Source organism: Mytilus trossulus, chromosome 7 (genome assembly GCF_036588685.1).
Source record: "Mytilus trossulus isolate FHL-02 chromosome 7, PNRI_Mtr1.1.1.hap1, whole genome shotgun sequence".
NCBI lineage: Eukaryota > Metazoa > Mollusca > Bivalvia > Mytilida > Mytilidae > Mytilus > Mytilus trossulus.
Genome location: NC_086379.1, coordinates 76,843,198 through 76,869,939, shown reverse-complemented (window position 1 = coordinate 76,869,939; position 26,742 = coordinate 76,843,198). Strand labels below are relative to the sequence as shown.

The 26,742-nt window shown below is 30.2% G+C and overlaps 1 protein-coding gene across 3 annotated transcripts in view; it reads left to right on the top strand.

Moving 5' to 3' along the window:
- The first annotated feature begins 8,340 nt into the window (after positions 1-8,340).
- LOC134725868 (uncharacterized) overlaps positions 8,341-26,742 on the top strand; it is a 36,960-nt gene continuing 18,558 nt past the window's right edge. Inside the window, exons 1-2 of one of the 3 annotated variants that reach the window (XM_063590102.1) lie at positions 22,524-22,547; positions 25,427-25,490. The gene's annotated coding sequence lies outside the window, so the exon portion shown is untranslated. Of the gene's footprint in view, positions 8,525-22,435; positions 22,548-25,426; positions 25,491-26,742 lie in introns of those variants that run through there. The other 2 variants (XM_063590100.1, XM_063590101.1) reach the window with 2 other exon arrangements.

Below are 26,742 nucleotides of genomic sequence, written 5' to 3'. Positions count from 1 at the left end.
AAACACACTGGTAATAGTTTTATTTTCTATGAAGTTCATGAATTAAATGCATAAGATGAATGTAACTAGGAACGTAAATATGAAAAGACAAAGAAAGATGGATAACATAGCGTACAGCAGATAGACAGCCGAAAAAAATGAACATGCAGGATGCAAAAGTTTATCAGGTAACACTTTGTTTTATCAATTGAATATTTAATTGGATATGATATCTAAAGCAAATTTTGCAAACCATTACTTACATATAAATTTTGAATAAGAGACTTAATTTTAAACTATAATCAGAATGAGTCTATACGCGAGAAAGCGTATTTTAACTTTGTAATTCAATATATTTGTTCTTTCAATGGGAACTAATTGTAAGTTAATTGGATGGAGAAGATAGAAAAACAAATTCCATTTGAGTGTGTATCACACAATGTTTAAAGAAATATTCCATAATAGATATATCCAAGACGAAGACAATTCTTGGAACCAATAGGTACCGAGGACTTATTATATAGATAAAAAAAAAAGACAAGAAGTTACCTTGCTGACAGTAAAACACAAATAGGCCAAATCAGGGTTGTCTGTAAATAAAGGCAACAGTAGTATACCGCTGTTCAAAGCTCATAAATCCATGGACAAAAAAACAAACAAAACATAAAAAATGATATAAAAAAAGTCGAAAAAAACTTGACAATGTCTTGCAAAAAAAGTAAAAAGACCAAAACGAAAAACAATAGTTTACAAAACTCAACGTAGAAAAGAACAGACATAGTAAAATGAAGATCCTGCTCCACATGTGCCACAGAGTTTGATATTAAAAAATGACTAAGATGTTTAAAAGGACTCTTTTTACAATGTATTTATAGATTATCATCTTTTAATACAATACCAAAATGTAGATATTTCTACTCTTTAAAAAAAACACAAGGATGTTATTTTCCAAAATAAAATGTTATGAAAAAAATGATATATAAATATTTAAAGGATACTACCGTATAGCGGGTTATTTTCGCGGGTGTAAACTTTCGCGATTTTCATTGAATAAGGTATACGAAATATTTTTGCGGTTATTATTTTGGCGGTTTCGAAACTTTTATCAATACCTTTGCATGTACACTTTTAAATTGGCGGAATTTATTTTGGCGATTTTGTTCTATTCGCGAAAATAAGCGAAAATTTACACCCCGCGAAAATAACCCGCTATACGGTATTTCATTTTTTTTGTTACATTCGGCAGAGTTATCTTGCACCCATTGTACATTGATTAATAAAATATAATCACTTAACTTTACATCCCTGTATCTTTATTCAAAATGTATTTTACACAGTTCTTTGTGATAATTACAGACACGTGGAGTTTGATGACTATTAAGAACTATATACCCGGTAATTGAATCGTATCAAGGTCACCACGCCATTACGTTAACCTCCGCTTTCTATATAAATCGGATCTTTCCTATGAAATTTACCACCGGCTATCAGATCATTAATTGGCTTTCTTTAATGTAAATAAAGATGATCGATAATGCTTGCAATGCCTAGAAAGAAATTTAATTGCCGTCTTAATCAGAAGAAACAATAAAAGGATTCTTACTACTGAAAGTAAGTTATTATAGGAATAAAATGTTTATAGGAAAACAGATTTACCAAGTCATTACTCGAAATCATTTAAGTCAGGTTGAATATATTCTAGGTTTGTACAAACTAAAACCTAAACTATTTTAATTCCATTCTACATACAAGTTTATGAAAAGGACATGCAACTTTATATGGACGAAAAAGTTCACAGGAATTAGGAGAACTAGTAATCAAAACTGTAAATGGAACAGTAAAGGAAATTATATGAAACCCATTAATAAAAAAAGGGTCCTAGACACAATAACCTAAAATATATGAAGTAGAAATGTCTCTACGATATAATGTGTATATCCCCAAAAGAAATAGAGTAAATGATGTGAAATATATGACAATAATTTATTTATATCAAATCCATGATCGTGATAACATGAACATATCATATCAATTCCATTTCTCATATGAAGTATATGAACGGTTTAATATTTAATTGATTTTTCCTTTTGAAATTATTATATATATAGTATAAAGGATGCGTTAAGTAAGAGTGTAAGGCGACTATGGCTATTGGTAATTTTAGGCGTCATGAGGATGTTACCATGTTATCAGTTTGTTTCAAACTTGACTTGAATAACCATTTGATATTTTTCGCCTATTTTTTAATTCAAAATAAAGCTGGATTTCACAGTAAGAGAATCCATGCTTTCACTTGCTAAAACATCAAATGTCAAGTTTTTTGTTTTGTAATGTGTCAAATTCTTGGCATATTTTAATATCATATGACCTAGAAATATATATTTAAGCCATAAATTGGTTGTCTAAGCGACAATTCATTCAATGTTGATAAAATCAATTTGTTTCGAAGAGTTTTTGGAGATTGGTACTCAAATGTAAAGGAGAGCGATAAGAAGTATAAGAAGATATGTATAAGAGCCGTGTGTTTATAAATAAAATAAACAGTAGGATACCCATACCTGATCTGATGTCAGTAAAAATGTAACCATGATAAAGATATTTTATATGAACGAGAATTCCATTGTTTGATGTTGAAAGTCTTGGAATATATTTAAAAAAGAAGATGTGGTATGATTGCCAATGAGAAAACTATCCACAAAAGACCAAACTGACACAGACATTAATAACTTTAGGTCACAGTACGGCCATCAACAATGAGCAAATCCCATACCGCATGGTCAGCTTTAAAAGGTCCGATAAGACAATGTAAAACAATTCAAACGAGAAAACTACGGCCCTATTTATCGAAAAAAATATTGAACGAAAAACAAATATGTAACACATAAACAAACGACAACCACTAATTCAGGCTCCTGACTTGGGCCAGGCACATACATAAATAATGTGGTGGGGTTAAACATGTTAGCGAGATCCCAACCCCCCCTAACCTGGGACAGTAGTATAATAGTACAACATAAGAACGAACTGTAAAAATCATTTGGAAAAGGCTAAACTCATCAGATGGACAAATATACAAGTGGCCGTGGCCGGGTACTTATACATCCCGACACAAAAAGACACAATGAACAGATCTGAGAGTATTCGCAGTTATCTGACAGCTAGTTCAAAGCCACTAACAACTAATATAAAAATCATGCATCTAAGACTAAACAATCAATCCGTACACATCCAACATCCAATGGTGTAGTGTTGTTTTTAAATGTTTTCAACTATCAATTTGTTTTTTAAGCTAACTAAAACATGACAAATGATTTGAAGAATTAAATGAAAGACGGCATATAGATTCGAAGTAGGATAAAAATGTACTCATTCCACATAAAACATCATGGGGAAGCGACATCGTTTGACTGAAAAAAACTAATCTAATTTGGTTCGTTTCACCGGTTTAAAGAATTCAGAATTCAGGTCACCACATGCAATAGTTTTCACAATTAAAATCTCCAACGTTCATGGCTTTTTTTGTAACAAACATGGCTTTGTTACAATCGGAATCTTAAACAGATATAACTGCATCTTTGGTGTCTATACTCTAGTTCAGTGAGCAAAAGGGAAAATATCGATCATCTATTTGCATCTTCTGTGTTGCAACTTTCTTGTTCTGTGATAGCACTTGCTATGGATTTCTTCATACTAAACCAAAATGTGTATGTAATGATTCTGCTGAAATACCATTCCAAACTCTAAACTATTCTTTTAAAAATTAAACATACTAACAATAACTTTTAACATATTCTTTTTTTAATATACTAGTAGGTTCTTTACCACATATTCACACGATCTGAAGATATTTTTCACTTGTCGAGAAAGGTTGAAATGATAAATAAACGAGAGCGAGCCCTAGTAAATCAATATTGAACTGAAACGGACATTTTAGGTGGAACAGCTCTAATGACAAAAATACCGTAATCCAAGCAAAGTTCAAAAAGGAAAGTACATAAAAACGCATAAAATCATATGCTTTCAAGTTTGACTGTCCCTTTGGTATCTTTCGTCCCTCTTTTCAATAAACAGAACACTGTAACATTTCTGACTTGGAACTGATATTTTTCTTTTGGATCAAACTTAGATTTAAAGTTTGCTTACCCAAACCCTACCCATCCCCATTCCCAACTTGGTTTAGTTTGTAAGCCGGATTTGTTTTCTCTCAATCAATTTATGACTTTCTAACAAAACACCTTTATTCAACTGTACGATATAACAACAAACTGGAGTGTCTGAAAAGGTACTTAATATAACTTTTTCATAAATTTATTAGTAAAAACAGTAGTCTTGGATACTTGATAAATAGCCTACAACTTTGATGCGCACCCTTAAACATACCGTTTATCACACCCTTTATCACACCCCTACCCTTTATCGCACCTTTTATCACATCCATACCTATTTTATTTTTATTTAATGACGTCATTGTTTGGAATGTGACGTCACAAACTTTATGAATATAATTATAGATAGAGGTAAACTGTGAACAGCAATAATGTTCAGCAAAGTAGGATCTACAAATAAGTCAACATGATCAAAATGATCAATTGACCCCTTAAGGAATAATTGCCCTTTTAATCAATTTTTTAAAAATATTTCGGAAATTTTTGTAATCTTTTAAAACAATCTTCTCTGAAACTACTAAGGCAAATTTAACAAAACTTGTCCGCAATCATCATTAGGGTATGTTGTTTAAAAATGTGTCCGTTGACCCGGCCAGCCAACCAAGATGGCCGCCATGGCTAAAAAAAGAACATAGGAGTAAAATATATATTTTGGCTTTGACTCTGAAACCAAAACATTTAGAGCAAATCTGATATGGGTTTAGATTGTTTATGAAGTCAAAATCCTCCTGCCCTGAAATTTTCAGAGGAATCGGACAACCGGTTGTTGGGTTGCAACCCCTTAATTGGTAAATTTTACGAAATGTTGCCGTTTTGTGGTTATTATTTTGAATACTATTATAGATAGAGATAAACTGTAAACAGCAATAATGTTCAGCAAAGTAAGATTTCCAAATAACTCAAACGACCAAAATGGTCAGTTGACTCCTTTAAGAGTCATTGCCCTTTATATTCAATTTTACCAATTTTTCTTAAATTTTTGTAAAATCTTATCCTCTAAACTACTAATACAAAATGTAACCAAACTTGTCCACAATCATCATTAGAGTATCTCGCTTTAAAAGAAATGTGTCAGATGGCACTACCTGCGAACCAAGATGGCAGACAGGGCTAAAAATAGTACATAGGGTAAAATACAGTTTTTGGTTTATATCTTTGAAACTGAAGCATTTAGAGCAAATCTAACTGGTGGCAAAAATTGTTTATCAGATTTAGATATTTTCAGACAAATCCGACAACCAGTTGTTGGGTTGCTGTCCCTGAGTTAGTTATTTTATGGAAATTTTGCAGTTTTTTGCTTTTATCTTAGATATCATTTAAGTATCTAATGATAATGAGCCTGTGCCGCTCACCTGTATTAACTTATGCTTTGGAAATCATGTAAAATAAGGTAAAAATCATAATTTTATACTTTTTGTTTTATAGTTTTTGATGCGTTTTGTTATTTCATATTGCCATGTGATTATGGACTTTCCAAATTGATTTTCCTCTAAGTTCAGTATTTTTGTGATTTTACTTTTTGCATGATTTCCAAAGCATCAGTAAATACAGATGCGCGACACAGGCTATGTAAAGCCTCTTGTTTGTGAAACCTATAATTAAAAGGTTGAAAATAATTTTCATAAAAAGAACAGAATGTGATTACAAACAGGATGCTTATCATTCTCAACATATTGAAGTGAAGAAATATTCTGTAAATAGTCCTATGATCCTTGATAAAACCTAATTTTTTTTAAATCATGTACATGCCATATACATATACATACAGTAATGCATTAACACAAATTAATTTTTGAAAGCATTTTTCGTTTATCGCAAGAGATGAAGTGTAATGTGCGAAGAGATTTATTGTGTGTAGGCTTATAAAGAAAGCATGTAGACGATAGCTCTTAAATATATTTTGTAACTAACTGTTTTTAAAATATCAAATTTTTGAAAATACAAAGGTTATTTTACCTCATTAATTTATAACTTATCTTTATTTCGCAAAAGCTTTCGATTTTTTTTTCTCAATTCTCTTCAGCTTCAGGATTTAAAAAAAAAACTTATTCAACTCAAGCGTCAACGATGAGTCTTTTGTAGACGAAACTAGTGTCTGGCATTAACATGTTTAATCTTTGTATCTATCATGAGTTTATTGTCACAATTCAGTATGGAACATTTGCTGTTTTGATATTTTGACTGACTGCAATTAACCGAAATCTACAGATTAGATTAGAATCGTTGAAGATAGATTAATCAGTCGGAATTTCCATCAAAAGAAAACCGATTTTGCAAAGATGATTAGAAAAAGAACTGGAAATTAATGACATGATTTGCATAAAAGGATTACAACAACTAATGGATAATCTACTCTAAGCATGATATAAACATGCCGTGATATGGTAGATAACAAATTTCCCTTTGTACTCGAAAATCACATTAGGATTTTATGGCTGTAAAGGTTTTACGTAAGCGGAGATAGTACGTAGCTTTAGATGATACGTACATTGTTTTTTTCTTCCAATGAGACAATCAATAAAAAGAAGTTTTTCCGTTGTAATAAAGATGTTCTTACATTTAAGCCTTGTTGACATATGTTATAAGGATGTGGCAATCAATATCTGCTTTAGCTTTGAGAAAATTGTAAATAAATGGACATTTTTATAATAGTATCATTATGAATAATGGCCATTTTGTAATGGTACCATTATGAACCAGGTCTTCCAGTCCATCTTTTAATTAAAATTTGAGAAAATGCCCCATTAACGAACAACGGTGAATATTGTTCATTTATCTAGTAAGAAATACTTAATTAACACACTAAAGGCTTTAAACAATAATTTTTCTATTCTAATAACTCAAAATATGAGGTATGCTCCCCAATGAGACAACTTTTATATATTCAGACCCACAAATGAACTGACTCACTGATATGCATAGTAGGTTTTACACATACACGTAAGTAAAGTAAAGTAAAACCCAACATTATTAAGGATAACATCATGTACTTTTTGTTCAGGTTCTGATATATTTAAGTAAAATATTAAAGGAGAGGAAAAGGGTAAAATAAGAATATTAAGACATATTGTATCCTATCTAAACATCAATACATATATACAATCTTAGATAGTTTGTTTGTATGTTTACTGTGTTTGTTTTGGAGACACATAAAGGGAAGCTAGAAAACAGAGTTCAAAGGAATGAATTTGAAATCATTTCTTTGAAAAGTCATGGACACCATCAGGATTAGTTTGACCAATATTCGATATCAATTTAAACAAATACGACGTTTATGTTTCAATTGTCAAAACAAAAATGTCATCCTGTTTCGTCAAGAATCCATTATATCACTATTACAAAATTAAGTTTCTACAGTATTTATTGGGTCCGTTTGTTTGTTTGTTTGAGCGTTTATATTTCTGTAATTTGTATTTATAGCTGGTCAAATAAAACAAAGCAAAATAAAAGATAAGTTTAAAAACATTTGGTTTTGTGCATCTCCTTTTTTATTCGTTTTTTAAATATTTTTTTTTAGATTCGAATGGTCTTAATCATATCATTTACCATGATAAATGGGGTCCAAAATATGATACGGGTTGGATTTTTCATAAATGTAAAACGGGGAATATTTGATTTGATATCAGCCAACAATTTTGTTTTGCTTATGTGTTCAATGCTTTCCAAATTAAACTAAGAGTATATAGATATTAACAAGAAAAGATGCTTCAGATTGGAAAAGTTCAGTTAAATAGGAAGCATTTATATTTTTAATATTTCGTTCATAATACACTAATCATAGATACCAGGATTGAAATTTTTATATAAGATCTTACACTCATCAATTTATACCAGGTTTACGCACTTAACTGTGATAAAAGTCTTCACAAATCATGAAAATAATGAAATAGTAATTATCAGGAATTAAAATCTTCTAAAAAACAAAATTGTGCTCAATTACATTTCAAGTATTGCTATTTTTCAAAATGTGATTACTGTTATGTGTTTGAACACTATAAATTTTGTTGCCTTAACCTAATAAAAAAAAATATATGCTTTAATAGAAAAAAACTCAGAGAGCTAACAAAATGACTTTTATTGATAATTAAAAGCTGCAACGGATATTTAAATGTCTCCTAGAATGTTGTCACGTGTGATTTGTATTGTTTCCATGCCGATCGATTCCACCTTATTTACATGTTATAACATCCATTGATCTAGTTCCCTGCTTCAGATAGTGGATACCAGCAATAAGGTTAATTTGTTATTATAAGAGTCATGTGAACAGCAGAGGAAGAAAAAAAAGTAACACATTGAAAATTAAATGAAAACAGAAAGTTGACTATTTTTGGAGGAACAAATATATGTTGGCAAGATTCAGTTGGGACAATAGATGTAATGTAAGTAAACATATTTATATATTTTTGAAAATCTTTATTGTTTAGGTTTTTTTATCATTTATTTGACAACTGTTTGTCATGAACATTTCATTGTGTAAATGTCTAATTGGTCAATGATTTTTTTAATGGTTATGTGTTATTTTGTTTTCAACAGAAATAAGTAAAAACAGGAAAATGTTGCTTTATTAAAAACAATGTTTGGAGCAGAATCAGCTTGATTGTCTTTTACTATCTCAATTAGTTTGTTTTGAAACAAACAATTTCTTTAAAAAATTTTGTTACCGAAAGAGAAAATAAATATAAATACATGACCTTTACTCATATCGTCAATCTTTTGAAGAAATAACTGACAACTCTCCAAGTCTATTTCAAAAAAACATAATTGAAAGTGAATATTAAACATCAAAACTTTCCCCACAACCATTTTTTGACAAAAGTATCAAAAATAAAACCGGCAAGTATATTTTTCAGAAAAAAATTATCATTGAAATCAAATGAATTCGAAAGTTTAACGTATTTTAGCAGTGGTAGAAACTGAAACCTAAGTGACTTTTTAAAATATCCTTTGTATGAACAGTTTTGTAAGTATTTTGATTTTGGCATTGAAATATCTTACCATTGATTTTCGATAAGCGTCACAATCTGTCAAACGTTACAGTGTTGTAGTATATTGGAACATAAACTGATTCATCTTATCATCAGAAGTATGAAATAATGTTGTAAGCTATTCTATAACATTATCTATAACATCAACATAAAGCACTATAATTCTACGAATATTAGTAACATTAAAATCACTATTATAAAATCACTCAAGTTGTAAATTAGTAATGATTGACCCAAATCAATCATGCGACGAAATATCGAAAAAAAAACAATATTGAAACTTTGTTTCAGTTCAAAAGATTTTTAATTGTCACTTAGTCATAACTTTAAAGTCACAGTTTATGCCAGAAACCATTGCATTAAAATTTAACTGAAATGAAGCGTTAAATTAGTCCGTTTGAGATCTCTTCAAAAAGTATTTATTCAATTTTATGTTTTGATAAATTTGCTTTATTTACTTATTTTGCATTGAATATTTATTTAGGTGGTAGATACTCATCAAGTCATATATAACAGGTTTCAAAATTTAATGCCAGACGAGCGTTTTGTCTTCAAGAAACTTATCAGAGGCGCTCGAACAAAAAAAACCCATAAATAGTCGAATAAGATATGAAGTTTACTAGGTTTATATTTTTTCGTCAGACTTACACCTGTAAACAGCTGAAGTTCATATCAAATACGAAAATGAAGAGAACCAAAAAATTAAAAAATCCAAAAAGTTTGGGGAAATAAGGATAATATATTCTTCATCTGGGGATAGAAAATCTTTAATGTTTAAATAAAAAATCAACAATTTATTAACAGTTAATTTGCAGGAAAATAAACAACTCACTGATTTTTCATGGCAACACAAATGTGCTGACTACTTAGGTGGTGATACTTTCGGGAACAAAAACGTCTGCTGCTATAGCAGTGGCATCGATGGCGTGAATGTAAAAACTAACTTAACATACCATGTTTATAATTTTAGTAGGCAAGACGCGCTTTATCTACATAAAACCTTTCCGTGACGCGGCATAAGAACAATTCGAATAAATAATCAAAAGCATGTGCGTATAGTTTTGGGTTTGCTTTTTCTATAACAGCTAGGAGTTTAGGGTGAGGGTTGAGACTTAAAAAAGACCATGTTTAACCCTGCCGCTTTTTGCGCCTGTTCCAATTCAGGAGTCTCTGTCCTTTGTAAGTCTAGCATAATTTTAAGTTTTAGTTGATTTTATATATTTTGAAATTTAGTATGACGTCCATTGTCACTGAACTAGTATACATTTTTGTTTCGGTGCCCGCTGAAGCAGTTCCCATTTCCTTTCTCAATCTTATGCATTAGTTGTACTGCGACTGGCTGGGTGTTAAAATTCATACTGTAAAAAACATGGTTCAAATTTGAATCAAAAGTCATCTTATTCTTTCAATTGTATTTCACGGAATGAAACTATTAGGACAATTAACTGGCTGTTGCGAACAAAATCTGTAACATATGCTGTATATGTTAAATTGTAAAATATATTTAAAACATTATGTGAAACTTTTTCATTTATTGATTAAAAATTCTCACACAAAATGTCTGTATTCGTATAAAATTTACAAAAAAAGTAAAATCACAAAAATACTGAACTCAGAGGAAAATCAATTCGGAAAGTCCATAATCACATGGCAAAATCAAATAACAAAACGCATCAAAAACGAATGGACTAGAACTGACATATTCCTGACTTGGTACAGGCATTTTCAAATGTAGAAAAATGGTGGATTAAACCTGGTTCTGTAGCGCTAACCCTCTAACTTTAATAACAGTCTAATCAAATTCCGTTATATTTACATGATGCTTTAAATAAACAGTCACAATTAATAAAATAGTCAAAATATGGGTACATCAGTCATCATCGTATAACAATTTTAAAAGGGAAGAAATATAGGTTATAATTCTTAATTTTGAAGGTGTGTATATTCCTTTAAGATTTTTTAGGACATTTAACTCCTAAAGTTTCTGCGAATCTATTCATCACTGCCTTTCAAATCACTAGGTTTAAGCGTGTCGGATGCACAACATTTATAAAATGTAATTTTTATTTTATGAAACTCAAACTGACTGTTATGAACGTTATTCGAGGCACTTTAATAGCTACGTGAACATGTCGACATATTACAAGTAATCAATTCTAATAAAGTGGTAACATGGTCAATATAAAACTAGTGCCATGATTTGAAACAAAGATTTTGCCCTGACAAATAGAAACAAAACAGACTACAATTCTTTAAACTTATTACTCAGTTATATTTGCTTACAATTAGTGGAGACGGATTAAACGTCACAATAGCTTGTCACTTCAGTTTTATATTAATCTATAATGCAGTAATACTGGTTTTTCCAACAGAGTATTGCTTCACCTTCAATATTGATTTTCTATATTTATAATTAATAAGTGCTGTTACATTTCATTGGAACATATGATAGGTGAACTTATATACAGCGATATATGTATTATATATAAATATACATACAGGTGTTTCCAATGATACATAAACTGGTCTCGACATATTGAAGTTGATTCCCCGTATAAAATAATAATAAAATTGAAATTCCATTATTATCTTAAATAGTTTAATACATAAATAAACTATTCATTGCTATCCAGGTTATACCATATTTTTTTTTATTACGAAACAGCAAAATGTCTTATCTTTAACGGATAGATCATTGTATTTACACTAAATCCGTTGGATGTGTATTGTTTGGTTTTGTTTTGGTTTATGAGAACATGGTTGACTTATAAGATGGAATTTACAATCAGGCGATGTGGTATGATAAGCAACTAGACAACTGTCAAATAGAGTCCAAATTACGTAGATTTAAGCAATTATAGGTCGATGTACGGGATTCAACAGTGATTGTGATCAAAACGAATACCGCACAGTCATTTAAAGAAGACCCCGAAATGTTTTATCGATTTCTGAGATTTGAACAATAGTACTTCAATTATTTAAATACAGTACACCAATTCATTGTAAAGTCATCCATATGTTACTATTCAAGTTTATTTGATTGTATCAATTAGGTTAAAAGATAAAAAAAAAAAAAAAAAAAGTCAAACATGTATTTATATTCTTTACTTTAAATCAATTAAAATTTTTCTTTCAATTATTTCTTACATTCTTTGAGTCTGCTCGATCATTTATTTAAATATAATTTAATTTCGGATGTAACGCGTCTTCTGATTGGCTGACGCTATTTTGTTATGAGCCCATAGACATTATTTAGTCATGTGACCGTGACGTCATCAACGTTTTTTTCATGGTTTTCTATGGTTTAAAATGGAATTTAATAATATTTAATATCTGAAAGCAGTAAAAGCTGTGTTTCATATCAACATTTTGTCAAATAGCTCGTCGTGTTGTTAAGTACTCAAGTATACATTATTAACTTACCATTTTTGGATTTGAAGATTCGTGATGAAGTTTACTTAACCTTTATATATTGTTTCTGTCTATTCGAAATAACAAAAAAAATGTGGTGCACACTGTTGAATAACCTGCTACGCTCGTTATTCAATGTGCACCAAATTTGTTATGTTATTTCTTCATAGACAGAAAAAATACTACAGTCATTTCTTAAATATTATAAGTTTCGTGTTAAATTGCACCAGCAGCTATATTATAAAGGTGCTAGTCTTTTTCGCTTACTTATCTATTTTATTGCTTATTCGTTCTGAATAACTCCTAGTAAGCTTTGTACTTACGCAAGTAGTACACAATGCTTTAATCTATACAATCAGTAGAGAAATACATAAAGGTTAAGTAAACTTCATTACGAATCTTCAAATCCGAAAATGGTAAGTTAATAATAATGTAACTATCTTTTTCATATTTCCTTTTATCAGGTATGCAAAATTAACATTCATCACTAGACGATTAACGAAGTAGTTACTGTAAAAATTGCAGTTCAATGACTATGGTATGCAAAAAGTTAATGATTTCAATTTATTAGTAGTGGTACTCCACAACAATCTTTAACCAACTGCGTTATGTAATGTCTTGTTGTACGCACGCCTTTCACCATTCTTTGTCTGATAGTCTACGATCAAAACGTCTTGTCCATCAATATATGTCTTAATTTTCCAAGGAACATTATTTCACATTATTGCTACGAAGTCTGATCTTTTATCTTGTAATTTATTTATTTCTACATAAAGACATCCATTAGTCATTTTGTTATAAGAAAATATTTTAATAAAGGAACGCTAATAGAATATCTCCCAATGGAATTCTATTTCATATTTATTATAGAGTTTTTAAAATACATACATCGTGAAAAGAATGGGTTAATTAAAGATATTACAGATAGTTCTCGCTTGAGATTTGACTAATATATCGCCAAATGTTCTCTTTAATAGCCTCTCAAACATGATAGTAAAGTTGAATGATTTACTAATTAATGACTAATTAGTTAAAAAAATAAAAGGTCGGTAACCAGCTTGCTAAGGAATGTACTTTTACAGACATTACAGTACATTTTTAAAAGGGAATGAGAAGATAGTCATAACACGTGATCAATATGCTATCCGGTATGTGATATTTTTAAAATGAATATCCACGGATATTATTTCTATCGGGTAAGTAGTTTGTTTAAAATCACTGACACTGACACTCATAATATTGAAACAGTACAATAATTTGTTGAAAAGGACTGTTAAGATTATAAGTTACAATTTAGCTGATATCTGCCTGGTCCGGTTGTTGTCTCTTTGTCATTTTCTCCCTTTGCATTCTCAATTTGTAGAATTTATTAATTAAGTTTTCAAAGTTAATCTGTAGCTTCTTACGTATTTTAATTAAACCGTCAATTAACATAAATTTAGAAAAAAGAATGATAAGAAAAACTCATTCCTATTTTTATTACAAACATACTACGTTTGTGACAAAAACAAATACAAACATGATATATTAAAGAAATAACAATTATATAATAAATGAGCACTTATGCCACAGTTATTTTGTTATAATAGTTTTTAAAAGGACCAATATTTTTGTCAAATGTTCCATAGTAAACGGGAGTTATCAGTCTTTTTACTTTTGTTCTTAAGGAAAAGACGTAAAAAGTAAAATAACAAAAATACCAATTTCCTAGGAAAATTCAAAGCGGAAAGTGAAACACATCAAAAGAAACGAACTAAAAAAATAGATGTGGTACATAAGCAAAAAATGTGATAGTGGTAAAAAACGAGAAGATACAAGAACAAGCCAAAAGACAAATATTAATAATAGATAAAAGAAAAACGAAGGACGTAAAGAAATAACTAACTTTAAAGCTCATTTTCGTTCAGTTAAATGTAAGATATTTATATGCGGGATATGTTATTAAATCAAGGGAGGTAATAAATGGCTTATTTCACAGATTTTATAACTTTTTCAAATAACTGTTGCATGTCAAACTTGATAACGCTTTTTTGGACATTATTTTAATTCAACAAAAGCCTTAACTTTGACTGTTGCTGACAAAAATTCGATGTCAGTAACACTATAATGAGTTTGTGAAATCTATTATTTAGAAATAAGGAGATGTGGTATAAAAGCCATTAAAACAACAATTCTAGCTCAAATGAAGTTAATGTTAGCAACTAAAGACATCCGCATTACCTTCGACAACGAAAAAAACCCATATCGTATATTCGGCTATTAAAGGCATCGACATGAAATATTTGAAACATTTCAATCCAGAAAACTAACGGTCTAATTTATAACAAAACATTTTACGAAAACCAAACAGACAGATATGAACCAACAAAACCACTTAATTACAGGATTTTGACTTGGGACTGTCACATAGGGAATGTTACTGGGTTTAACATGTTTGTGAGCACCTAGTCTGTTCCCAGGCCTTTATTAAAATTCTTGATTGACAATATTTGTATATTCCGAAATCATACTGAATGTTTTACGGAGGAAACAAACCAAGTGTACGCTAAACTTTCTCCCAAACCAAGGACAGGAGTATTATAGCACAACATATGAAAACAACCTATGAAAAACATTTGAAAAGGGGTTATACCATTTGATACACACAAAGCAGAAAACTTCATACAAAAGCACAGACCGGACGTTACATGATAATTTTCAACCTTCATCCCTAACAGCAAAACAGACAGAAAGTACAGATCTGAGAGTACTTGCAGTTACTGTCAAATATGATACTGGCGTTCTAAATTATGATCCTGGTACCTTTGATAACTATATAAGATAAAATATAGGTATCGACTAATTTTAGTTCCGTAGTGAAAATGTGTATAACAATAACATTTAGTTTGGTTATAATTTACTAATACAGAAATCAATATTAATACCAATACCAAAAAATAATCAATCCGATATTTTTTTTAAATATTCATTTACTGTTTATGTTGTATGTAAAATCTAACAAAAGATACACATTCAGAGTTCTTTGATCTTCAATTTCAATCAATGTTATTAATAAAAAAACTTAAAAAAACTTAATAGTTTAGGTTGCAAAAGAGGGACCAAAGATACCAAAGGGACAGTCAAACTCGTAAATCTAAAACAAACTGACAACGCCATGGCTAAAAATGAAAAGGACAAACAGAAAAACAATAGTACAAATGCCACAACATAGAAAACTAAAGAATAAACAACACGAACCCCACCAAAAACTAGGGGTGATCTCAGGTGCAAACTAGTTTAAAGGCATATAAATACAGCAACCATAAACATAAAATACAATTACACAAAACCAGATACACATACGAAAAACAAAGCATATCTAGGTATAAACCACAAGCACATATGAAACAAAATGAAAAGTCAATTCAGATTTTAGAATGAAATCAAATTTGTGAAAAAAGCATTGGGTGTATCAAATCTAAATCGGAATTTGGAAACATCAAGATGATCAAAACGATATTAGGCCATCTGAAGTAAATACTTAATCAGTAGACTGGTATCATATTTGAGTTTATTTTATATATATAACTTTATATAATTTCATCTCAAAGTGATCTATTATTTACAATTTATATTCTATAAATCAATGACTACATTAAATGTAAAAGAATTGTAACAGTTATTTATATACGTCTTCGAATAATACAAACTGACAAATAAAGGCAAAGAATGATACACGAGTATAGACCGATAATCGTGCAATTTCTATGAAATATTGAGTCATTACAATAAAAGGCCACATCTTTCCCCATAGGATGATTCCAATTTATGAGCTAGTTTTATAATGCCAAAAGTAGATTAGTATATTTAATGACGTTGTAATGTAACTTGCTTTTGTTTGATTCAATGTAAAATGATAAGAAGATATTGCCCCATAAAGCAGAATTAAATATAAAATCCAATGACAAGAACAATTTGTATACTTTATTTAGAAATATATATAATTGTAAACAAGTATATTTCCATACACTTCATAACAAAGATTAATCAAAATGTTTATGTTTATTAGACGATTTTTTTAATTAATTTTCATTTTCAATCTGCGGCGTAGTTTAGCGCCGGTAAGAGGAAATGAAAACCCCATCATTTGAAAACTGTGTTTCTATTTCTAGCTGAAAATTAGCACATGGACTCCGATTGAAATCTCTGAAATTCTACAATGTCAAGCTAAAAGATTGTTATATCGAAATAACATAAAAAATGAAAGGTAGATTTCACTGAATGCATTTGTACTGGTAAAATAAATGGCAATAACTTTTTATTCCCAATAATTGTATAATTTCACACAAATATTATCAACTCCGCTTCTTTTTTCAAGGACCAACTTAAAGTCCTATTAATTAAGGAAAATATTGCAAACAACGAGAGAAAATATCTGTTCCCGTTTGAAAGTTTGTATTTTTTGGGGAAGAGTATTGAAAAAAAACAATAGTGTGTATGACATAAAACATGTAAACTTCAAACTGAAATATTCTAGAAAAGTTATAAAATATATTTTTCTTATTATTAAGTCCATCAAATCATATTCAAAATTGTAAGTAAAAATGAACAAGTATTTTTTTTCTATGTCGTATGGCCATAGTATTATAGTATCTGACCGGGGATCATATGGGTTTCTGCTGGGCAACCCTACTGACTAATATGCATGTGTACACATATGTAGCAAAATATCCTGCCAAGCTCTTTATTTCGCCTTCAGATAAATTGTTAGTGGTCTTTTAAAAAAAAACCGCCCGTTTCTGTAAAATATATTCCATATGGATTTACGAGATTTAAATATCGGTAAAAAACTGTTGCTTTCAATTTATTAATTTCCACAATTTTTCCTTATTGACGTACATTTGCTTGACATATCCTTGTTAAAATGATTTGATGAAAAAATACCTTCTTTACCTACTCGTTTGATGATGGTTATCGAATACATAAAGTATATCTTGATGATAATATGTCGGCATATTGGAAACAATTCAAAACTATTTGCGATTATATGATTTAAAAGTCAAATGTTGTCAATTGTGTGCTAGAAATGGAATGAAATATACAAAAATCCGGACTATTATTTCCGTCGTGTGTCAAAGAGTTGAAATCTTCATAAACGTATGCAATCAAATGAACAAGACGTGGAACAGAACAGTAAGAATAATCAAGTACAAGATGACATTATCAATAAGTGTTAACAGTGCAAATGAAAGACAGAATTAAAGCAATACCCAATCTGTTTTATCTTAAGGCTACCAATGATAGAATTAATTCCTATGTTTCTAATCTCTCATCAAGACTAAATTGACAGTCTGTGTAATGATTTGGACTGTCTCTTTTGTCTTAATGTGATAATGTCAAGAAAAAGTGGATTATTGTTTCGTTAATCTTACCATTCTTAGAAAAAGCTTTAAAAGTCAGACTACGTAGGTGTAATGATCTGCTGAACTGTATCAACTGTACCTCATATGAATACTAAGGCTAGATACAGGAATCACGAAAACGTTGAATTAAACTACCGTAACATTGATCAGGCTGTTACAAATTCGGTCGAAGTAAAAATTAACCTAGGGGAGATAATGTAATAAGGCAACAGTAGTTTATGAATGTTTAATTATTGCAAATCTATTTAGAAGAGAAGGTTTCAAACAAAAACTAAGGAAATACGGAGTAACAAAAAGTAAAATCACAAAAATACTGAACATAGAGGAAAATCAATTCGGAAAGTCCATAATCACATGACAAAATAAAATAACAAAACAAATATAAAAACCGAATGGACAAGAACTACCATATTCCTGACTGATACAGTGGTACGAAAATAACACATCTAAAATAATATGTTAAAGATTGATTATAAAAAAGAAAAGAACAAATGATAGATTTGATGTACGTCCAAGACGTGGATCTTAACAAAAAAAAAATTAAAGTAGGTAAACCAAAGGTAAAATAACTAATTTACCGAACTCTAAGAAAAATATAAAACGGAAAGTCTTTTATTGGTGCTTTTAAGATAAGCTCAGATACGAACTAACGAATGAAATGTTATATTCCTGATTTGTGCATACAGTTCTTATGTAAATTGGAGGATTTAACCTGGTTTTAAAGCTAGCTGATCGTCTCACTTGATGACAGTCGCATACATTATCATTATATTGACAACAATGTGAGAGCAAGACAAACAGACAAAAGAGTGGAAAATCAAAAATACAAAACAATGCAGAGGATACACAATAATATTAGGTGAAGAGTATAATCAAGCCCGTCTGGGTTCAATTCCTTTGCTTTAAGGGGTGTGATCCTTAGTTTAAGCACAATCACATAATTCTATGAAATGAATTTACAAACAGCATGCACCATTTAATTAATTTCTATAACAAGATCGTGATCTCTCAAAATATGGTATACATAATATGGTCAATAGCGGCACTGACCCATCAGTGGATACCTTCACAGACTTATCAATTTTTATAAACTTGTCCAGTTCAATATAAGAACAACTAAAAAAAAAATTATGTGACATTGAACTTTTTTCATGGTTCATTGGTCAAAGATTAGTTTCCTTTGTTACTACGAGGCCCTTTGATTTATGCGATTCCATCATCTTTTGCTCATGATTTGTCTCTTTATGATCGATTTTCGGGAATTTGACATCAGTAAACTACGTTCGCTTAAAAAAAGGTATATAAGACACTTATACGCAATAGGTTAACGTTATTTAGCGTAATAAATAGTTGTACGGCATACATGCCAAAACTGAGAGAGTTCGTCTGATATTTATCTCATTTACATGAAAAATTAATCATCATAGTTTCGGGTAATACTTACTGTATACCCGCCATGTCAAATAGTTATCAAAGATACAAGGCTTATAATTGTATACGACAGACGCGTGTTTCGACTGCGTTAGACTCACCAGGAACGTTCAGATAAAAAAGATATGAAGCCAAACAAGTACAAAGTTGAAAAGCATTTTGTAAACAGGAAATTAAAAAAAATGACCATATAATTGATATTCATGCCAATACCGAAGTACTGACTACTGGGTTGGTGATACCCTCGGGGACGAAATGTCCATCAGCAGTGACATACACCCAGTGGTGTAAATATCATAACTTATTACGATAGACGCGCTTTTTGACTGAATAATACTCATCAGTGACACTCAGTTAAAAAATTATGAAGCCAAACAAAGACTTTAGAAAAAAATCAATAATGGCGATTAAAGCATGTGCATTCGTGTAAGGTTATTTGCATGCGCTATAATGAATATACACAATATGCTGCGATTGAATTGCATTTATCATTCTTCACAATGAGCTAACGAAGCAAACAAATTTACAACAGCAGAAACCGCTCGCTTAATGACGTTGACACTTATATTTACCTTCTTCTGTGTCATTCAAAACAAATAGTAAATTGAAAAGGTAGAAACAGTATCATTGTAAAGGTCTTTTTATATCCACTGATAGTAATTATTATCATTATTTTTTAAATTTTATTATTGCTTTTATGAAACTTTACAAATACTGTAAACCAACTTATTTTCGCGAACGATTTATTTTCGCGACTTTCGCGAGTAGAAAAATAACGCGAATATAAATCGTCGCGAATATGTAAATTTTTTTTGTCTTTCCTTAATAAACTTCATCAAGTAAATTAGATAATCGCGAAATTAAATAGCCGTGAAGTGGTCAAGAAAGAGTAAAACGCGAAATAAAGTATCCGCGAAAATAAGTTGGTTTACAGTATGCAGATTTAAGATGAAGTCGATTTCTGTAGCTCACTTTTGCAAAATTGTTTACAAATGGTATTGACGAACCAGAAAAAAATATTCATCCCTTAGAGGAATTATTTTTATTCATTAGCAGTGTCGGTCACATAGAAATAATTTGATTGCAAACTGATATTTATGTAAATTACTATGACAATACATTCTTGTATTTCTGAAATGTGCGGTAATCAATGCTTTCTAAACAGTATTTGTCGTGTTGACACGGATGTAATTCATTTATGGCTATATTTAAAGATGTGATAGATTTTATAATGAGGCAGTAACCAATTATGTATAATATGGAAAACGTCGCACAGATGTACGTAACTGTGCGATATCCTTCATAGCATATAAAAATATAATATTGTCAGAGATACTACAGAATATAATTTTGATACAACACTTAACGAGTAGTTTCTGAGACAGCAATTTCTATTCAGAAAAATATATTGGCATACTTGAATACCTATCAATCGGAATATAACCACCATTGAGAATACTGAAATATTGATTATAAAGTCCACTTCAATTTTTATGATAATAGAACATTACATTTGTTGTTCATTCGTTCATTCTTGACGATTAAAAGGAATAATTGAGAGGCGGAATTGTTTTATCCGTGTTTTTTTGTCCGCGTTCGGTTGATGACACGGCGTGGAGAGTTATGGAACCTACCTAAATTTATTAAATCTATTTTCACCATTAAAGTTCTTAATTTGTTATATAGAATGGAATTCGCTATTACGTGGTTCTTACCCTAGAAGTTCAATTGTGTATTAAACAAATTGTTTCCACGTGACTTCAAATTTGCGAACATGCAGTCTGATATTCATTACCTTGACATAACCATGTGCAACAAATGTTGCAATTATTTTTTCAAAGACTTTTCTATTTCTTCTAACATATTATATTTCCCTGTCTTGTTTCAAAAACCAATTGATTAAAATTGTCAATTTTAGATTACATTGCAATACAAAAATTCTAAGCTAATTCTTTAGCAAAGATAAATTTCTCTTATCTCATAACCAATATGTTTTTGCAAAGACAACTTTCAATAGATCAAATACTTTACGTGACTTTAAGTCATATGAAACGAGTGATTGGTAAACAATAATGTCTATCCATTTCTTGGACCAATGCATGTATAAATCATAGACTGAGTTCTCTGTGCACGAATTTTTCATTTTTTGCGCAAATATATCGTTTAATCGTCATTTTTTTTTCTCTCTGTCTGTTATGATTTAACAAATATGGCTGCTCATTAAATGCCGTGTTTTGAAGGCGAAGTTTACCGATTGTCACCTTATAGTATACAAATAACAAAAAGCATGGGTATTGACACGTGTTTATCATGTACAATCGGATAATTGTTTATTTTAATGACAGATCCATGCGTATTAGAACTACCGGTTTGTTACGAGGAGGGTTACGTTCAGGTCACTATGCATACGGAAAATAAGTTGGCGAAGGAAGCAATTAAAAGTGAGAAAACCTGTTCTAAGTGTGGACAAATTAAAGAATTTTCCTAAAAAAAAAGTATATATACATAAGCTGTATAATGAAAACTATCCATTTAGTTATAAAAAAACATATGCATATTTTTTTTTAATTTGAGGTTTCTTATGACTTTAATGGAATATTTTCATATTTACAGAATACTGATATATGTTCTTGTATACTTCATGTATATTCAGCAGTGATTTGAGTGAAATCATGTTGCTGTATTTTAAGAATTGTGTATTTTTCAATCGCCTCTTTGAAATGAACTAAATTTTTAAAAATAAAGATAAGTGACTTCTCGTTGAAAATTAGACGTGCTTACAAAAACATTCTCGTTAAATTTGGTTGAATATTTCCTAGAAAGTGTTGATTCAGAAAACACAAAAAAGATCGATCCTAACCTGCTATAAATATAAACACAATTATCGTAAAATGACACCTAACATCAGCTTTTATTGATAGAATAAAGAACGTTACATGATTAGATGAATTAGGAAAACAAAAGGTTTAATCCATCAGTTCATAACTGTGAAAAATGAAATCAATGTTACTATTGTTATTGTTGACATTGTATAATAAATAGGCATCAATAAAAGCATGATATAGCCTCAACAGTTGGCCTATCCAAGATCGATATCAACATGTTCTCATGGGTCATACTGGGGACATTTATAAATAAAAAATACAGACTATAGGATCAGTTAATTATAGAAGGTAAGATTTCTTTTGAATTAGTTCGTTTTGAACAAATAGTTTGAGGGTATTTGATATTAGTAATTATAATTAATATTTCAGATTTGTGCTGTTTAAAATGTCTAAAACTGCCTCTGAAATCCCTTTTAACACAAAAACACGAGCCAAGGGTGATAACGTTTGTTATTCATTTGAAAAAAATATATATTTGAAGAACACCAAATAAGTATAAGAGATTCTTTTAAACGGTTGAAATTTTTGGTACTTTTTTTTTTATTGAACACAATGTTCGATAAGTAACATGATGTGTTTTTAAAAGGACGTCCATTTGATGTTCTGTAGTAGGGGGCTGTGACCTTAGTTTCTGAATAAACAATTATGGTTATACCACGCTATCTTCACGCTAAAAACAAATTGTCACAACGTTTTGTGGTATTTGAAGGTAACATCTTGCAGGTAAACTTTTATACAATAATTAATTTAATAAAAATCTGCATCTATATGTCAAATAGTTATCAAAGGTACCAGGATTATAATTTAGTACACCAGACGCGCGTTTCGTCTAACATAAGACTCATCAGTGACGCTCATATCAAAATATTTATAAAGCCAAACAAGTAAAAAGTTGAAGAGTTCAAAACAATTACTTATTAGTTCATTATCTTAATGATGATAATATTATAAAGATACATATTACTTGCTCATCAAAGATACAAGTCCTATTTTTTTTAACGCCAGACACCCTTTTCGTCTATATATGCACCATCAGTGGTGCTCGTATTAAAACAGCTGAAATTTCAACTTGAGTGATCGTAGCATATTTGGCTGGTAATTGACACATTCAAAAGTCCAACTAATAAAGACAAAATAAATCCTTTTCGGTTCCGGTAATAGATTATCTTAGCTGTATTTTAAAAAAGCTTTGGGAATTTGGTTTCTCGATGCTTTTTAACTAAGTGCCTTATTTGGACTTTATCAATTCGAGCGAAACTGAGGATTAATTTGTGCAAAGTTGTAATCTGATATTTATGAAGAGTTCATTTCAATATTCAAGACAGAATGATTATCTTTTTTTTCTAAAAATGAGAGAAAATTTCAAATATATGTAGGATAAAAAAGAGACAAATGTCTGAGGGTGGTCTGGTGAAAAGTAAAATCACAAAAATACTAGACTCCGAGGAAAACTTAATCGGTAAGTCCCTAATCAATGCGACTGGGAATATTACTTTGTGATTCATTTTTCAATGTCACGAAAAGTCGCCTTCCAATATCTTCTCCTCAAGGGACGTTAATCTTTTATTGTTTTTATTTTCAAATACTGTATGAAATAATTTCATATTTTCAGCGAATGTAAAATTGTCTTTTGTTGATAAGATTGGTAATTGATTTGTATACTATAATCGTTAAATATTTTAATTAACTGTTGAATATTTAAGCTTCTTACACATAAGAGCTATTGTCGTTGTTTCTGAAATTCAATACATAATTGACTAAGAACAGTCGTACAAATGGATACCTTCAAGATTTTTACGTCTAATAAAGCAATTCCATATACAATAAACTATTCTGATCTTATTCAAATAGTTCCTTCAAACAAAACATAGTTGAAGGTCTAAAGGTTGATTCAGCCGTCAGAATGACAATAGCCAGACAGGAGTAGACTTACTTGTACAGTAGACTTAGATATAAAACTGATGTAGGCATTAAGGTCTTTCTCCTACATCAGAAAAGACCTTATTGTATTTTTCTGCTTTTTATCTTGACATATTTGTTCACTGAATATATATAATAATTTCAAATGCATAGATACTAAACTATATTTTTTTCAGTTGCAATCATATAGTTTTTTGTCTTTTTCTTGGAAGAAAGTATCAGTTGTCATAAAATCATTTATCCTTTATTTGTTCTTAAAAATGTTTTGATTAAACAGTAAAATTGTCATATCTTTTAATTTTCCAGATACAGTACAATTTCAAAAGATGTTTAATTGTTATGAAATTAAATCTTTATTAGGTTTTCATATATATAATAGATACCAGGAATGCAGGATTGAACATTTATATTTGCACCAGACGAACGTGTCGTCTTCTTAAGACTCATCAGTAATACTCGAATCCAAAAAGTGTTAAAAAGGCCAAATAAAGTACGAAGTTAAAGAGCACTTGGGACGAAAAATTCCTAACAGTATTGCCAAATACAGCTTATTTTCTGTTTTCAAATTGATACTTTATCACTCTTGAATGGCAGTATAAACCCTATACTATCTTGTCTTTTTCTGTTTTGTCTTGCCTGAACTGTTTGCTGATAAATGATAACACTTCTATGTAAAGTCATTTCGATTTTTCATTGATATAATTGTCCTGTCAAAAAGGTCTGTCAAACACAACAGGTTAATGTCATGGTATGTATTGTATCGTCAGAATGACAGAGGGCTTACTGGTATTGTTATTGTTAATGTCATGGTATACATTGTATCGTCAGAATGACAGAGGGCTTACTGATATTGTTATTGTAGATATGAAATTGATAAAGTTATCGGGTTGCTTCCATAGACATGAATGCTTACTGAATACATATACTTTATTGGAATCAATAAGTCATAAACTACAAATAGTGAAATTTCTAATAAGATGTAGTGTTTGTCTTTGTTTTTCTTAGAATGAAGTTAATTTAAATTTCAGAAACATGATATGAAAACAGAAATCTTGTCAATGTAGTATTAGTGTCAAAGTTAATCCTTTTTTTTAATCAGTCATAACTAGAAATATTGAAAAGGTCAAATACAAACAAGGCATAGATAAGGGTTGATTGGGTTATCAGCGTTCAAAAACAACTCTAGTGATGCAATGCTATTCATGAATAAACTACTCTGAGTATATAACGATGTATCTACTTTGCAGAACAGATATCCTTGCATTTATGTAATGCAAACTTTAAAAGCTGCCTGTTGATACAAGTACTTAGGTAAATGTTTTTTTGTATTTTGTTCAATTGCCACATATCTAATAACATTAAATAACAAAAAATGTAAAAACTTGTTTGATGAACATCATGTGAATGTCAACACTCATAGTATCAACATCCTAAATACCTGACAACCGACTCTTCCTGTAATTTACATCTTACAAACGCTTATATCAAGTGTCTCCGTGGTGTGTGTTTGGGTTTTTTTTGTGTTTTTTTTCTAAATTGAATCAGAAATAAAATATTCTATTGCTATCTTATCCAAAATCAAAAGATTGCTTCCTTATATTTTACAATAGACATTAGAAAAATATTAACACACAATTACATATCTATTTACTCTTATGTATGTATATCTATAGGAAATCTGTGCTGTCCATCGAATAAATCTATACCATTTTATCTCAAGGATAGATATTTAGCCGGTCAATAACATTGTTGAGAGTGGCTGAGTACATATGGAACATTTGATCCAATTTATTTTTCTATCAAAGAGAAATGTCTTCTAGTTACAAATGGAGATAAACTACACTTCTACATAGCAAAAAGAAGTATTCACTATTATGTCAAAAGATTCTACAATAACAATTGTATTTAGCTGTACTGTTTGATTTCTTCAAATGTTTGTTTTTATCTTTCTAATAAGATTCCATAGATAAATATACAAATTCATGTATTAGATAATCTTGAATTCATTCATAATTTGTTTAAAAATAGCCATTGAGACCGTTTGTAAGTGGCCTGTTTATTAATGTCAGTTTCCAATTAAACCACACATTAACATCCTTTAAAGGACGGTCACTGTTTAAATTTCTTCAAATATTTTGGTTAGTTTGTTTATAAATAGGTTAAAGGTTAAATTAAATTGAGAAAGGAAATGGTGAATATGTCAAAGCGACAACAATCCGACCATAGAGCAAACAACAGCCGAAGGCTACCAATGGGTCTTCAATGTAGCGAGAATTCCCGCACCCGTAGGTGTCCTTCAGCTGGCCCATAAAAATATGCATAATAGTACAGTGATAATGGACGTCATACTAAACTCCGAATTAAACACAAGAAACTAAAATTTAAAATCATACAAGACTAACAAAGGCCAGAGGCTCCTGACTTTGGACAGGCGCAACATTGCGGCGGGGTTAAACATGTTTATGAGATCTCAACCCTCCCCCTATACCTCTAGCCAATGTAGAAAAGTAAAAGAATAACAATACGCACATTAAAATTCAGTTTAAGAGAAGTCCGAGTCCGA